The sequence below is a fragment of the Pelophylax lessonae genome (genome assembly GCF_965119305.1).
Source record: "Pelophylax lessonae genome assembly, chromosome: 3".
NCBI classification, from domain to species: Eukaryota; Metazoa; Chordata; class Amphibia; order Anura; family Ranidae; genus Pelophylax; species Pelophylax lessonae.
The window spans coordinates 267,252,966-267,266,229 of NC_138770.1; the positions used below are offsets into that span (position 1 = coordinate 267,252,966).

General features: G+C 42.3%; 1 protein-coding gene across 4 annotated transcripts in view; it reads right to left on the minus strand.

Moving 5' to 3' along the window:
* PLD1 (phospholipase D1) overlaps positions 1 to 13,264 on the minus strand; it is a 316,806-nt gene that overhangs the window by 259,309 nt on the left and 44,233 nt on the right. For 2 of the 4 annotated variants that reach the window (XM_082249865.1, XM_082249868.1), the window contains exon 2: positions 13,069 to 13,147. The gene's annotated coding sequence lies outside the window, so the exon portion shown is untranslated. Of the gene's footprint in view, positions 1 to 13,063; positions 13,148 to 13,264 lie in introns of all 4 variants that reach the window. The other 2 variants (XM_082249866.1, XM_082249867.1) reach the window with 1 other exon arrangement.

The window sequence follows — 13,264 nt, forward strand, 5'->3', positions numbered from 1 at the left end:
TACTAGTCTAAGGCACGACAATCATTATACGGTATGCAATACAGTTATAGTGGAATTATTTAAAGGATTCATGTATGGTTCAGGTTTTAGAATGAAGGTGGTCTCAAAATAGAAAAAGGCTTAGAACAATGATATTATGCAAGTTAAGTGCATCTAGTTTCTGCAAAAGAGGAACTACAATGTGTTTACTTCTGCTTTCTAATATTGGTGTGTTATAAAAGAACTACTTGTTACTTTTGCATATTTAAAAAAAAATTTGGTAAGTATTGAGTCTAACATTGCCTGTGAAATAAAATCAACACTATGAATAATGTATGCCTTACACAAAGACGTGTATGTTTGTTCGTACAGATCTACATGATGCAGGAAGTTTGCATGCAACCCGTTAACCTCAGGTGTTTGGAGTTCATTACTCCCCTACTTTCCTGACTGCTTGAAGCACTTCATTTGAATGGGCTGCCGTGCTCCTGAAAATGCAAGGAAAAGGTCCCTGCATAATTTTTCAAATCGCAGCCCACACAGAAACTGCAGGCACAGTGTGGTTCCCAGTACTGGAAGCGGCTGTGATTTCCAGTGCGTGTAGGCTCTATTAGGATTAATGGCACCCGCGAACCAACCGCACAATGAGAACCAGGACTTAGCCCCCGCTCACATTGACTTTGAAATCATGTGCAACTTGGGGTGCAACTTCGAAGACATCTGTGTGGCTTAATGCACAGATGTCTATGCAAGTCGCTCCCAAAATCGCCAAAGTAGTGCAGGAACTACTTTTTCAAATCAGTGCAGCACCGCAAAGTCAGCGTCACACCTATTTGAACTGAGAAATTGCCGGAAATTGGCTGCGATTTGTCATGCGAGTTGACCTGTCATGTCACATGACTAGTCGCTCCAGTGTGATCGGGGCTTACTGAGGACAAGAGCATGTTTCCCTACCCATTATACTTGGCAAGACATGTGCCCCAACTTGGTGTAGGAGCACAAACTTGTTAAAGCAACTTGTACCGAGAGGTCATGTGCACCCACTCCATTCAGCACTTGAGTCACCCAACAGGATCAAACATGCAGTAAGCTAACCTAACACCTGATCTGCATACTTGTGCTGGTTTGGCATCCTTGAAAGGATTGAAGGCATTGGATCAAAAGAACAGCCAGAGAATTAGCCAGTAAAGCAGTACACATTGATAAAAAAAAAAAAAAAAAAAAAAAAAAAGATTGTACTATTTTTTTTCCTTTTTTTTTTTTTTAATAGATGTAGCAACCTCCTAGGTAGGTGCTAGGAAGAAGCATATGGGTGGCCCTGTCTGCATATCAGGGGGGCCTGATCATTTAATTAGGCTGTCACATGCTTCCAGGTATGACCTGTTGTGCCTAGGGAGTCTCCCCTCTGTGTCCAATGAGGGCTCTTATTGGTCAGTGGAGGAAATCTAGCCAATAGCACACCAGGGCTTGTGGCTATCTCAGTAGGTGGAGTTTTCCACAATGCACCCTGGGATGGGCTATAGGTCTGAGGGGAGCATGTGACAGGGCGTCTTTGGCGGGAAGCAGAGTCCCAGGAGGAGGGTGACGGCAGTCTCTCCTCCTGTCAGCGCGAGTGAGGGTGTCCTGGGCAGTCGGCCTAGAGGACGAAGGTTGAGCTGAGCTGCAGAGAGAAGGATCCAGAGTGCTGTATACTGAGTGGAGCTGCTGGGCAGAAGTTTCAGGGGAAAAACAGTGTCGCGAGTACTCAAAACCACCCAGGGATCTGCCTAGGAGAGGGGACCACTCCAGAAGGTAAGAGGGATCCGGGAGCCAGCTAACCTGTGGAGAAGGTTTAGAGAAAGGGGGTGCCAGTCTCTAAGCCCTGAAGATAAGTGAGAGAAAGAGGGTGCCGGTGTGGGCCCTGAAGTGTTTAGCAGCGCAGCAGTAGTACAAGTAGCTACCTCAGCAAGGAGTGCTTAAGGGAGCTCAAAGAGGACTTCTTTAAGTATAAAGAAGTCCAAGGTTAATTTGGAGTTAACAGGCAGTAAGCCAGCGTTAACCAGCGTCAACCGGCATCTAGCCAGCGTCAAGTCTGTGCCAATCGGCATTTTTAGTTGTCCCTAGCAAACTGTGCATAGTTGAGCCAAAAGGAGTATCAAACTCATTCCCTTTTCACATCCAAGTTCTCAATAAATAAAAAAAACCCAAAGACACTGGACTGGTCATTGTCTCAGTGCTCACACTTGGAGAAACATGCACAAAGGTACTTTAGTTGCATCCAGTGACCCAGGGGGTCCCATATCCAGCAAAACGGCTGGGAATCATGCTACATAGAATATAAGGAAAGGTTTTTAACAATAGTGCCCTAACAAACTTATTATGCAAACTAAAAGTTGCCTATTACACAGGAAACTATAATTTCTTAATTATGCAATCACAGGACACAGAATTTCTCTTTGACTACTGTTTTTTTTTTTTGCCACCCCTCATACTCCCATCATGCTTCATTTTTATGCTAATGCACATAAGTGATGGACATCTCTCTAATCTGAGAGAAGAAAAACACTTTTTTTGTGTTATTTTAAATCAAGACACATTGGTTGACTCCTGGGCTGTGCCTTGGGGAATCGTAACTGGACCCTGTTGGAAAGAAGTTGTGGCACTCCCCTGTAAGGACGTTGTGGGCTCTGGAAACTGCATTGGGCACTCCTGTTGATATATGGTGCATTGTGTTGAGTTAGCCACAGGATGCTAAACAGATCCAGGTCTGTGGACCATCTGCAGTGGAGCCCTGTCTCTAAAGACCGTAGGGGGATGACTACTAAAAAGGGCAAAAGATTTGGATAAGGCTTTGTCCCCAACATCCCTAGGCTGCTGGAAGAGCCACAGGAAGACGTCTGTTTGCAGACAGGGCTTTTGTTCCATCGAAAAGTCCCATGTGCTTGTGCTCTGGTCCCTGACAAATATGATTCGATCTTTTTTTTCAAACAGGGCTTACAGATAAAAAGGTGACCTACTGTACTTGAACAAACAAGACATAACATTGACATTTACCAACCCCCTCCACCACTTCAAAACTAGTAAGTAAGAACCATGTGTTTCAGATTGGGTGCCAATGATTGGAAACTCCTTAGAGAGTATGCAGGTGCAACCTATTTTATTTAATCTCTAGATATTTGGGGTCTGGTGTTCTCTTCAGTATTGACGGGTATGGTGTCATTATGTCAAGATCAAACTAGCTGTCTAAGGACCCCAGAAAGAAGTTTGTGGATGCCTAGAAGCCTGGCAACTGACGTAAGGCAATCACCATTTTGAATACAGTCATTCCATTGTAAGGAAAAATATCTACAAGTGGAATAGATTTTAAATAGATGCTACTTTGTCTAAGATCAGCCTGACCATCAAATTCAGCCTAGGAGCTGACCTATTGATGCTAAAAGAAGCCCCCGAAAACCACAAAATGTAATTGTGGAATTTGCATGTAACTCTTAAAACAAACAGTTGGTGTCAAAGTGCATGCACCTACAACTAGAAAGAGATTGTACCATAACCTATATGGAAGGTGTGCCAGAAAAAAAACCTTTTCTATCTGAAAAGAACATTAGAGCAAGACTACAATTTGCCACTGAACATATAAACAAAGGCCAAGCCTTGTGGAACAATGTGCTATAGACTGATTAATCAAAAAGACGTTATACCATGGAAACAGCAAACAAACATTGTACTGCCTGGGTTCCAAGAATGAATGCTGCCCCCCCCCCCCCCCAAAAAAAAAAAAAATCACATCCACCGAAAGGCCCCCACATCCATCATGTTGTATCATAATTAAAATGACATACCACCATATTACCGCTCCCCCATCTTGGCACCCTAGGGCTTCCATGGGTGCAGGGCGTTTCAGCACAGTGCCCACCCCACCCCTCAGGGCGCGTGTGCAGTGAAAACATTGCAACCATGGATGGTATGCCACTGGGATATGGTTGAATAGGGGCAGGCTAGGGTCCATCAGTGCCACCCCATCAGCGCCCACCAGTGCCGCCCTGTAAGGAAGCTCTAGTCAGTGTAGCAGAGCTGTGTAAATCCCAGAACTGGATAGATAGACAAATCTTTTGGCAGGTAAAACAACTCCCTTATATGCATTTCATCACCATCAATAGAATTTTGGCTTGAATGCTTTATTTTTCTAATGTAGACCCAGAAAAAAATGTTTAGCATAAATTTAACCCTCATTTAGTGAAGTCAGGGCACCCTTGGGGGGGGGGGGGTGTAATCACCCTGGCCAGAGTTTGCAGTACCACTACACAAAATGTACTATGAATGTGCTGCTAATGAGACTTTGGTGGGAAGAGAATTGGAGTTCAGCTTTAAAAAAACATAACCAAGAAGATGGAGAATGGAAATCTATAATGGGCACCATATTCCTCATGACAGGTCATTAGAATCATGCACCCAGGCCACCCATCTCCTATAGCAGGCACTAAGAGATATAGAGGGATGGGAATAGACTCCTACTACACCCGCACCCAGCTAGAATGAACTACAAGTCCAAAAATTCCACAAAAAAAAAAAACACAACAAACATACCCTAGAAGCCCACCAAAGTCCAAGTATAAATAATAAAGTCAGCTATGCTAGTGTCCACAGTGAGCAACTAAATCACTTGTGATCAGAGTTCCATACAGTCCATCAGAAGAAATCTGTCAGGCATGATCTGCAGCCAATCTGTCCATGGGATGGATCTAACCTGTGTAACGGCCCTACCTCAGCTTGCAGGATGTCAGTGACAGATGGAGTAGCTTGGTTTATTGTACAACAGTGTATCCTTAGAAAAACAAACAACCTCAATGTATCCTTTCAAAGAATAGCCAGCCAGCCGCCTGAAACAGAGAGAAAGTGCTGGATGGGGCAGTCACATAGCCGCCTTATGTCCAGAGAGGTGAAGGGGAGCTAGGGCTAACAGACAGATGAAGGTTCTCATGTAGTGAGGAGCAAGCTGCGCATACCCTCGAAGGAGCCGCTTAGAACACCTGCTTACTCACTGCCTGTTAAATTTTTGGAAACGTTAATTTCCATAGGGTGTACTTAGTTTCTGTACATGAACGGTTTTACCTGATAAAGGTTTAGCAACTTTGTGTAATCAGTCCTGCAATTTAGGGACCCTTACCACACAACACAGCCAGCCCATGGGCCTCCCTGCAAACTGCACTGTAGTTCATATTCTAAGCAGTCTATGGACTGGACAGTGAACAAGTGTTAATTTCCTAGACAAAAATAATTCATCATCCCCAGCCTATACTAATAGAATATTAACATTTAAACATGTATTGCACTACCACATAAGAATAAGTAGGGGACATCTACTAAGCTGTGGATAGAAAACACAATTAGGAAAAAGGCTTTTTTTTTTCATAATAATATTTAATGTTGGTAATATATTCAGGTAATATGTGCAATGGCATTACAGGTAATCGAGTTGATGGTTTTTTGTTTACATTTTAAAGTTAAACTTCTGTAAGCCCCTGTTCACACTAAGGCGACCTGTGAGGCGACCTGGTCACATAATGGAAGTCTATGCAAGTCGCTCCGAGGTCGCCCCAAAGTAGTACAGGACCCTTTTTCTAAGTCGGAGCGACTTGTGTCGCTCCTATTAGAACGGGTCCTGTACTACTCAATGGACCGCGACATACCACAACTTGTCAGGCTGACAAGTCGCGCTAGTGTGAATGGGCTCTAAAACCATAAACATGTTATTACATTTTTACTTCAGTAAAGCATATAATGAGTTTGGCAATTTTAGAGAAATGCTTAAAAATGCATTACAAATTTAACTAAACCCATTAGATTTTAGACTTTTAAAATGTGCTGGAGATTTTATTCAACTAAAATAAGACTAAAACAATTCAGATTACTTAAATAGGACTAAAACTAAAATGGCATTTTAGTCAAAAGACCGACTAAAATTAAATCAAAATTTGACATCAAAATTAACACTGCAGTGACAAAGCAGCAACAGGTGTATTAAGTCCTCCCTGTGCTCTCCTCCTGTAAACATGTTCAGTCTGGGAGCACTGTGCAAAGTAGCATAGACATGAGCTTGAGTTGTGTTATACGAGAAGATTATAAAGACTCACTTAGGTAGTTTCGCTAGTCGAAAGTAAAAATGTATAAAGGATTTTATAATGAATAATTGGAATAAATTATGTTTATCTGCCTGAGCTCTACATAACACAAAATGATCCTCCTAATTTAGGACTCTGCTATTTTTGGTGATGAGCCAAACACCTTCCGGTTCGGTTTGCACCAAAACACAGCGAACAGGGGAAAAGTTAGTTAGAACATGCAAACTCCCATTAAAGTCTATGGGACTCGAACATGAAAAATCAAAAGTCCTCATTTTAAAGGCTTAAATGCAAGTTATTTCCCAAAAAAGTGTATGGGGGTCTGGGTATTGCCCTGTGGGACATGTACCAATTCAAAAAATCGTTTTAAAAACTATTGTTTTTACAGGAGCAGTGATTTTAATGATGCTTAAATTGAAACAAAAATGAAAAATTCCTTTAAATATTGTGCCAGGGGGGGCCCCCTTAATGTGCCTATAAAGTGGTGCATTTGTACAATATATGTAGCCTGCTGCAGCAATACTGACATTCCCAAAGGAAAAAATGTCATTTAAACTTGTTAATGGCTGTAATGTATTGTCGGCTTCCAGCAATAAAGATAAAAAAAAACATGAAAAAAAATAGTGTGGGGTCCCCCCAGTCCATACCAGACCCTTTAAGTCTGGTACGGATTTTAAGGGGAACCCAACGACAAAATTGGGGAAAAAAAAAAAAAGATGGCATGCGGTCCCCCCAAAATCCATACCAGACCCTTATCCGAGCAAGCAGCCTGGCTGGACAGGATGGGGGGGGGGGGGGGACTAGCATCTCTTTCCGACAACCTTGGACTGTGGGGGTCTTATCGGAATCTGAAGATCCCAGCCCCTCCCCTATGTGATTGGATATTGGGTACATCGTACCCCTACCCATTCACCCAAAAAGTGTACAAAAAAAAAATAAAGACAAAAGCCAATTTTTGATAAGTCCTTTATTAAAAAATGAAAATAAAAAAAATAGTGTCCCTCGATGTAAATCCATTATCAATCATGTCACCCGCCGCCGCACCCGAAAAAAAATAATAGAAAAGGAAAAAAAAAAAAAAAAAAAAAAAAGCTCTTTCCTCTTCAGACGCCTCCCGCGCAATGAGCCATTTGAGTTTGACAGCACTTTTATAGGAATCTGACGTAACGAGCGTCCCATAATGCACTGCTCAGGTGCAGTGAATAAATTACTGACATGTCAGAAGGGGCGGTGCCACTGGGTGGTGTCCCCCGCCCCTCTCCTGTAAAAGGAGCTGTCACAGCTCCAGCAGCTCATTACGCCAGAGGCGATTGAAGTGGCGGGAGCATTTTTTTTTACTTTTCTATTTTTTGGGTGCGGCAGCGGGGCAAATTTCCCGCCAACGGCCCTATTTGTTCGTGTGTTCGCTGAACTTGCGTTTGACTCAAACTCGAAGCTCATCCCTACAGTTGGATAATAGGGTGCCCTTCTGTAAAGGCTCATTATAGTATATACAGTCCTGACTTGGATTGATAAAGGTCTACTAGCACTCCCTACCTTTGCAAATTTGGAGGCTAGCTTTTTTTTTCTTTTAACAAACACAGCCCAGCTACACAGGCTATAAAGCAAGAATCCAAAATATGTGTATACTGATAAAGATTAGATCTTTAGGTGGGCTTTCCCATTGTAGCTCAGGTAGTGGAGGCAAGTGTTAAAAAAAAAAAAAAAGAAGGATTTTGAAATCGCCATTTTGCTTGGTAAACTGTGTTGCCTAATAAGGCAGAACTTGTTCTGCAGGTCATCAGTTAATGACTTTTTAGTTTGCAGTGGTAAAATCACTAGCTAGCAGCATGTAGTACAGACTGCATATTGCGATTACTACTTGACCATTTGAAAAGTGAGGACTTTTTGACATGGACTGCAGCTTAGCTACCCCTATTGTTTCAAACATTTTCAGGATAAGGAAACGGCTTTTACAGAGCAGTGAAATTAAGGAGAGCAAAGGGGTAAAGAAGCGGCAATGTAATGTGGGAAGTTTGCTATAAATATTTAGTGTAAATGTTACAACAAAGCTAACCTGTTCCCTAGAACAAATCCTGCACAAGGCACTTTAGAAACAGGGAGATGATCCACAGTTTTACAGCCTTCTGACTGCCAAGCTGCAATTTAAAGTGGTTGTAAAGCCTTAGGGGTTTTTTACCTTAATGCATTCTATGCATTATGCTAAAAACCTTCTGTGCTGCATGTGTCCCCCCCTCACTCCCTTATACTTAGCTGTAGGAAAAGAATTAGCCGCACATCCAGGGATTTCAATAGGTTTCAAATACCTTTATTTCCAAAAAGTTGCAAGTGATGACACCAAAGACACCAGCATAAAGTCTCGTAGACGCGTTTCACACATACATCTTGTGCTTAATCATTACAATGACTGTAGCTGACTATAGATCTTAAATAGACCGCCCCAATGAAAACAGGTGTACCGGGGGCGGTAACAATCAGCAGTTGTGCACAACTCAATTAATCACCTGGCCTCAGCCCCAAAGGGCATCTCAGTGGTGATTTAAATATAAAAATCAAGCTGAAGTTCCAGCCCATCGTGTGTACCGTGAACTCACCCATACACACAAAGACCTGGACCGACAATCACATAGAAAAACGTTTAAAAAAACGTGTAAAAAGTACCAATGAAAATCATTGGAAAAAATGTAAATACATACAACGTAACAAACAGAGAAGAATAATGACTATAACAAATGTAAGAACCTTTGTATAGTATGTGTATGTACCTGTATGCAGTGGCGTAGCGTGGGTTGTCAGCGCCCGGGGCAAGGCATGTAATTTGCGCCCCCACCTGTGGAAGTCCCGCCCCGAGGGACGTAACGCATGCGGAAGGGAGGGAGGAGAGTCTGACGTCACCCGCAGTCAATACACTATACACACAGTATACATACAGTATACACATACACTATACACACAGTATACACTATACACACAGTATACATACAGTATACACATACACTATACACACAGTATACACTATACACACAGTATACACACACTATACACACAGTATACACATACACTATACACACAGTATACACTATACACACAGTATACACACTATACACACAGTATACATACAGTATACATACAGTATACACATACAGTATACACACAGTATACACATACACTATACACACAGTATACACACACTATACACACAGTATACATACAGTATACATACAGTATACACATACACTATACACACAGTATACACTATACACACAGTATACACACAGTATACACACAGTATACACACACTATACACACACTATACACACAGTATACATACAGTATACACATACAGTATACACACAGTATACACACACTATACATACAGTATACACATACAGTATACACACAGTATACACACAGTATACACACAGTATACACATACAGTATACACACAGTATACACACACACAATACATACAGTATACATACAGTATACATACAGTATACATACAGTATACACATACAGTATACACATACAGTATACACACACTATACACACACTATACACACAGTATACACATACACTATACACATACACTATACACACACACTATACACACAGTATATACACACTATACATACACTATACATACACTATACACACAGTATACATACAGTATACACATACACTATACACACAGTATATACACACTATACACACAGTATACATACAGTAAACATACAGTATACACATACACTATACACACAGTATACACACACTATACACACAGTATATACACCAGTATACACATACACTATACATACACTATACATACACTATACATACACTATACATACACTATACATACACTATACATACAGTATACACACAGTATACACACAGTATACACATACACACAGTATATATACACAGCATACACATACACACAGTATATACACAGTATATATAAAGTACACACACCATCTAAATATCAGCCTGATTGAACACACTGCTGCTGCCCCCATTTCCTGGCATGCTGGTACTTGTAGTGCTCCAGCAGCTCACAGACATTGGATGTGGTAATGCAGAACAGGAGGGGGTGGGCAGGTAATGAGTAGGGAGGTGTAGCAGAGATTGGGGGAGAAGTTTAGGGCATGTCCTTCCTCCAGAAGCAGTGCACTGCTCCTCACATGAAATCTATCGATCAGCCTCAGAGACAGGAGGAGCCCTGCAAGAGGAAACACAGCCTCTCCCCTCCCCCCTCCCCCCTCCTCAGCAGGGTAAGTACTGACAAGAATACATTTGGTTTATCTTCCCCAGCTCACCTTCTTCTATGAGGCTGCAGCCCCTCCTCTCCTCTCTTCTCCAGCTGTCCACATCTTCTGCTCCGTTATCAAACAAGGCGCGCTGGGGAAGGGGGCGTGTACACTGTGATCCCATAGGCTGAGAAGGCAGTGAAGGGGCGGAGCAGCTATAGACTCTGAATCTTCTCCGTGAAAGGATGTCCGTAACTGAGATTTCAGGGACAGCACAGCCGCCGTGACTGCGCCCCCCTGAACATTGCGCCCGGGGCGGCCCGCACCGGCAGCACCCCCCACGCTACGCCACTGCCTGTATGTCGGTATACACCCACACATACCTGAATACACTTCCTACATGAATATACAAAAATACAAAAATAGGTACATAAAATTATTGTGTCTTCCATATGGTGTACTATCACCACAGAAGGATGCATGAACTAGTGCATCCATGTATACATTACAAGGAAACTATCCCCAACACATTAACCATGCGGACACATGTAATCCACCTAAAAGGAGAATAAACCATAATGTAAAGTATACCCAAAAGAATAGTTTGTGGAAATGTGCCCATACAGAAATGTATGTGGATAACGGAACACTAGCATGATCATAAATATGGATCTTATAAAAATACTGAAAAATACATGGCATAGAGCAATGTGAAAAAAGAGGAAAAAAGGAACAAGGAAGGGAGAATGGGGGAGGGGAAAGGGTGAGAAAGGGGGGGGGGGAGAGAAATACTTACTTACCTGAGCCCGATCCAGCGATGAGGCTCTCCCGACTCTGTCCCGCCTCACTGCACAGATTGAAAGCAGCAGTAGCCATTGGCTCCCGCTGTGGTCAATCAAATTCTCTGACGAGAGAGCAGGGGGCGGGCGGCTGCAGACACAGAGAATGGATGCAGACAAGGTGGCTTAGGAGCGAGCCTGCATAGGTGCTCCCAAAAGGTAGGCTTTTCCTATGGGTGCACGTTCCTAAGAGGAGGCGCCAGGCAGGAGCACCAGTGGGGGATCCCAGAAGAAGAGGATCAGGGCTGCTCCGTGCAAGACCATTGCAAAGAGCAGGTAAGTATGACTTTTTCATTATTTTAAAAAAGGGAAAAAAAGCAAACCTTTAATGTTCCATGTCTAAAGGCCATGTTAGTACACATTACTGCAGTTGCCGAGCAGTGAAATTGACTTCATCGCATTTAGAGACATTGGACAGGCAGCGAGGAGATCACATATCACCTGTGAGCCGCCTGTCAAATGTCTCTAAAAACAAATCCATTGTGATCACTTTTTAGAGGGCAGTAACATCTTAATGAGGCCTTACTGAGTAGTAATTAATGATGGCATAGTCACTTCGGTTGGATAATACCATGTTTAATCCAGAACAAATTGAATGGCAATTTAGCTGATCGACTTGGAGAGGTTTGCTCATGTGCCAGGTTGTCATAAATCTCATGGCAGTCAGAGTGGTGATCTTTTACTGCCTCTGTTGCAGCCATAATTTGGCATAGTCAGCTATGTGCTGGGTCACAACCTAAGGAACTGTAGCACCCTCTAGTGTGCTATCAGGTTAGTACAGGTAAATTTGTGTGTAAAGAGCCTGAATCTGGGTCAGGGTTTACTGCAGGTCAGGCTCTATGACTCAGAGGAAGGTCTCTGGAAGTTTGGAGAACGTTCTAGAAGTTAGTGGGTGGAGGCCAGGAGGGTTGATCTGCATACTTAGGGTTACCTCAACCAGTTATGCTATGGAAACCATTCTCTTTTCAGTACCCACCTGGTTACGTGTGTCTGCTTATTGCCCTAAGTGGAAAGTGCCTTCATGCACCCCTTATCCTTGCTGCCCGTTTGCCTCAGGTGGGAGCTCAGGCTGGCTTGGTAAGATCCTGACAGTATCACAGTTTGTACTGCGAGTACATCAGCACACTCAGAGATTCACTGATTCACTGGTGGAGAGACAGCAAGGTAGGTAGAGCAGGGATCAGTGTTTACAGTGGAGTGGGAGATAATCCTTTATGCTGCTTACGACACAAAGTGCTACTTTCCAAGGGACTGAGCATTACTAGTCTTTAAGGGGCTGTTGCATTTCATCTTCTGAGACAGTTGGTGTCCAGGAAGGAGGACAGTTTACAATTGGGAGGAAGTCGTCCCTGATTTTGTTGATATCAAATTAGGCATCCCATAATTCCTATTCCCCATCCAAGTCATTACCTCTAACAACAACAAACATGTTCAAAGATGGTTTTTCATGTATGGATGAAAGTGGGAAATTCTTGTCCTCTTGCTGTGTAACAGTAGGGAATCCAGTAATCCCCCAACCCCTGCGGGGGTAGTGCTACACAACATTAAGGGAGATTCTACCCACGAGGGTCCTCTAGGATCTTACAAACTTGACTGAAATCCAAACCATAACCCAAATGAAGTAAACTTATATTCTAGGACAATTCTTGTGGGATTTTACACCTTTAAAATGTATCTCATGTGAAACTCAGGCTGCAAAAAATGAGATAACCTGCAATATGACTCACTTGCGTGACAACAGTTTAATTAAAGAAAGAAGAGATGGAAAGATTTTTTTGCACTTCAGATATCTGTATGATGAGCAATTGTTACATGTCAGTATATTATTTTTGTAAATAAATTGTGCACGAAAAAAATAGGACATATTTTACAATCTAAGCTTCAATATATGTCTTACCTTACCAAACAATCAAAATCAGGGAAAATGTATCTTCTTGAACTAGGTGATGGTCTCCCTATCCACTTGTTCCACTTCACACTTCTATGAAAAAAAATGAAATATATATTAGTATTACATCCTAAATAAAAAAAGGTTTATACTTGTACTAAAGAAATAAGTGAGTCAGTAAAATTGTCCAAATAAACTACTTCCAGTCCG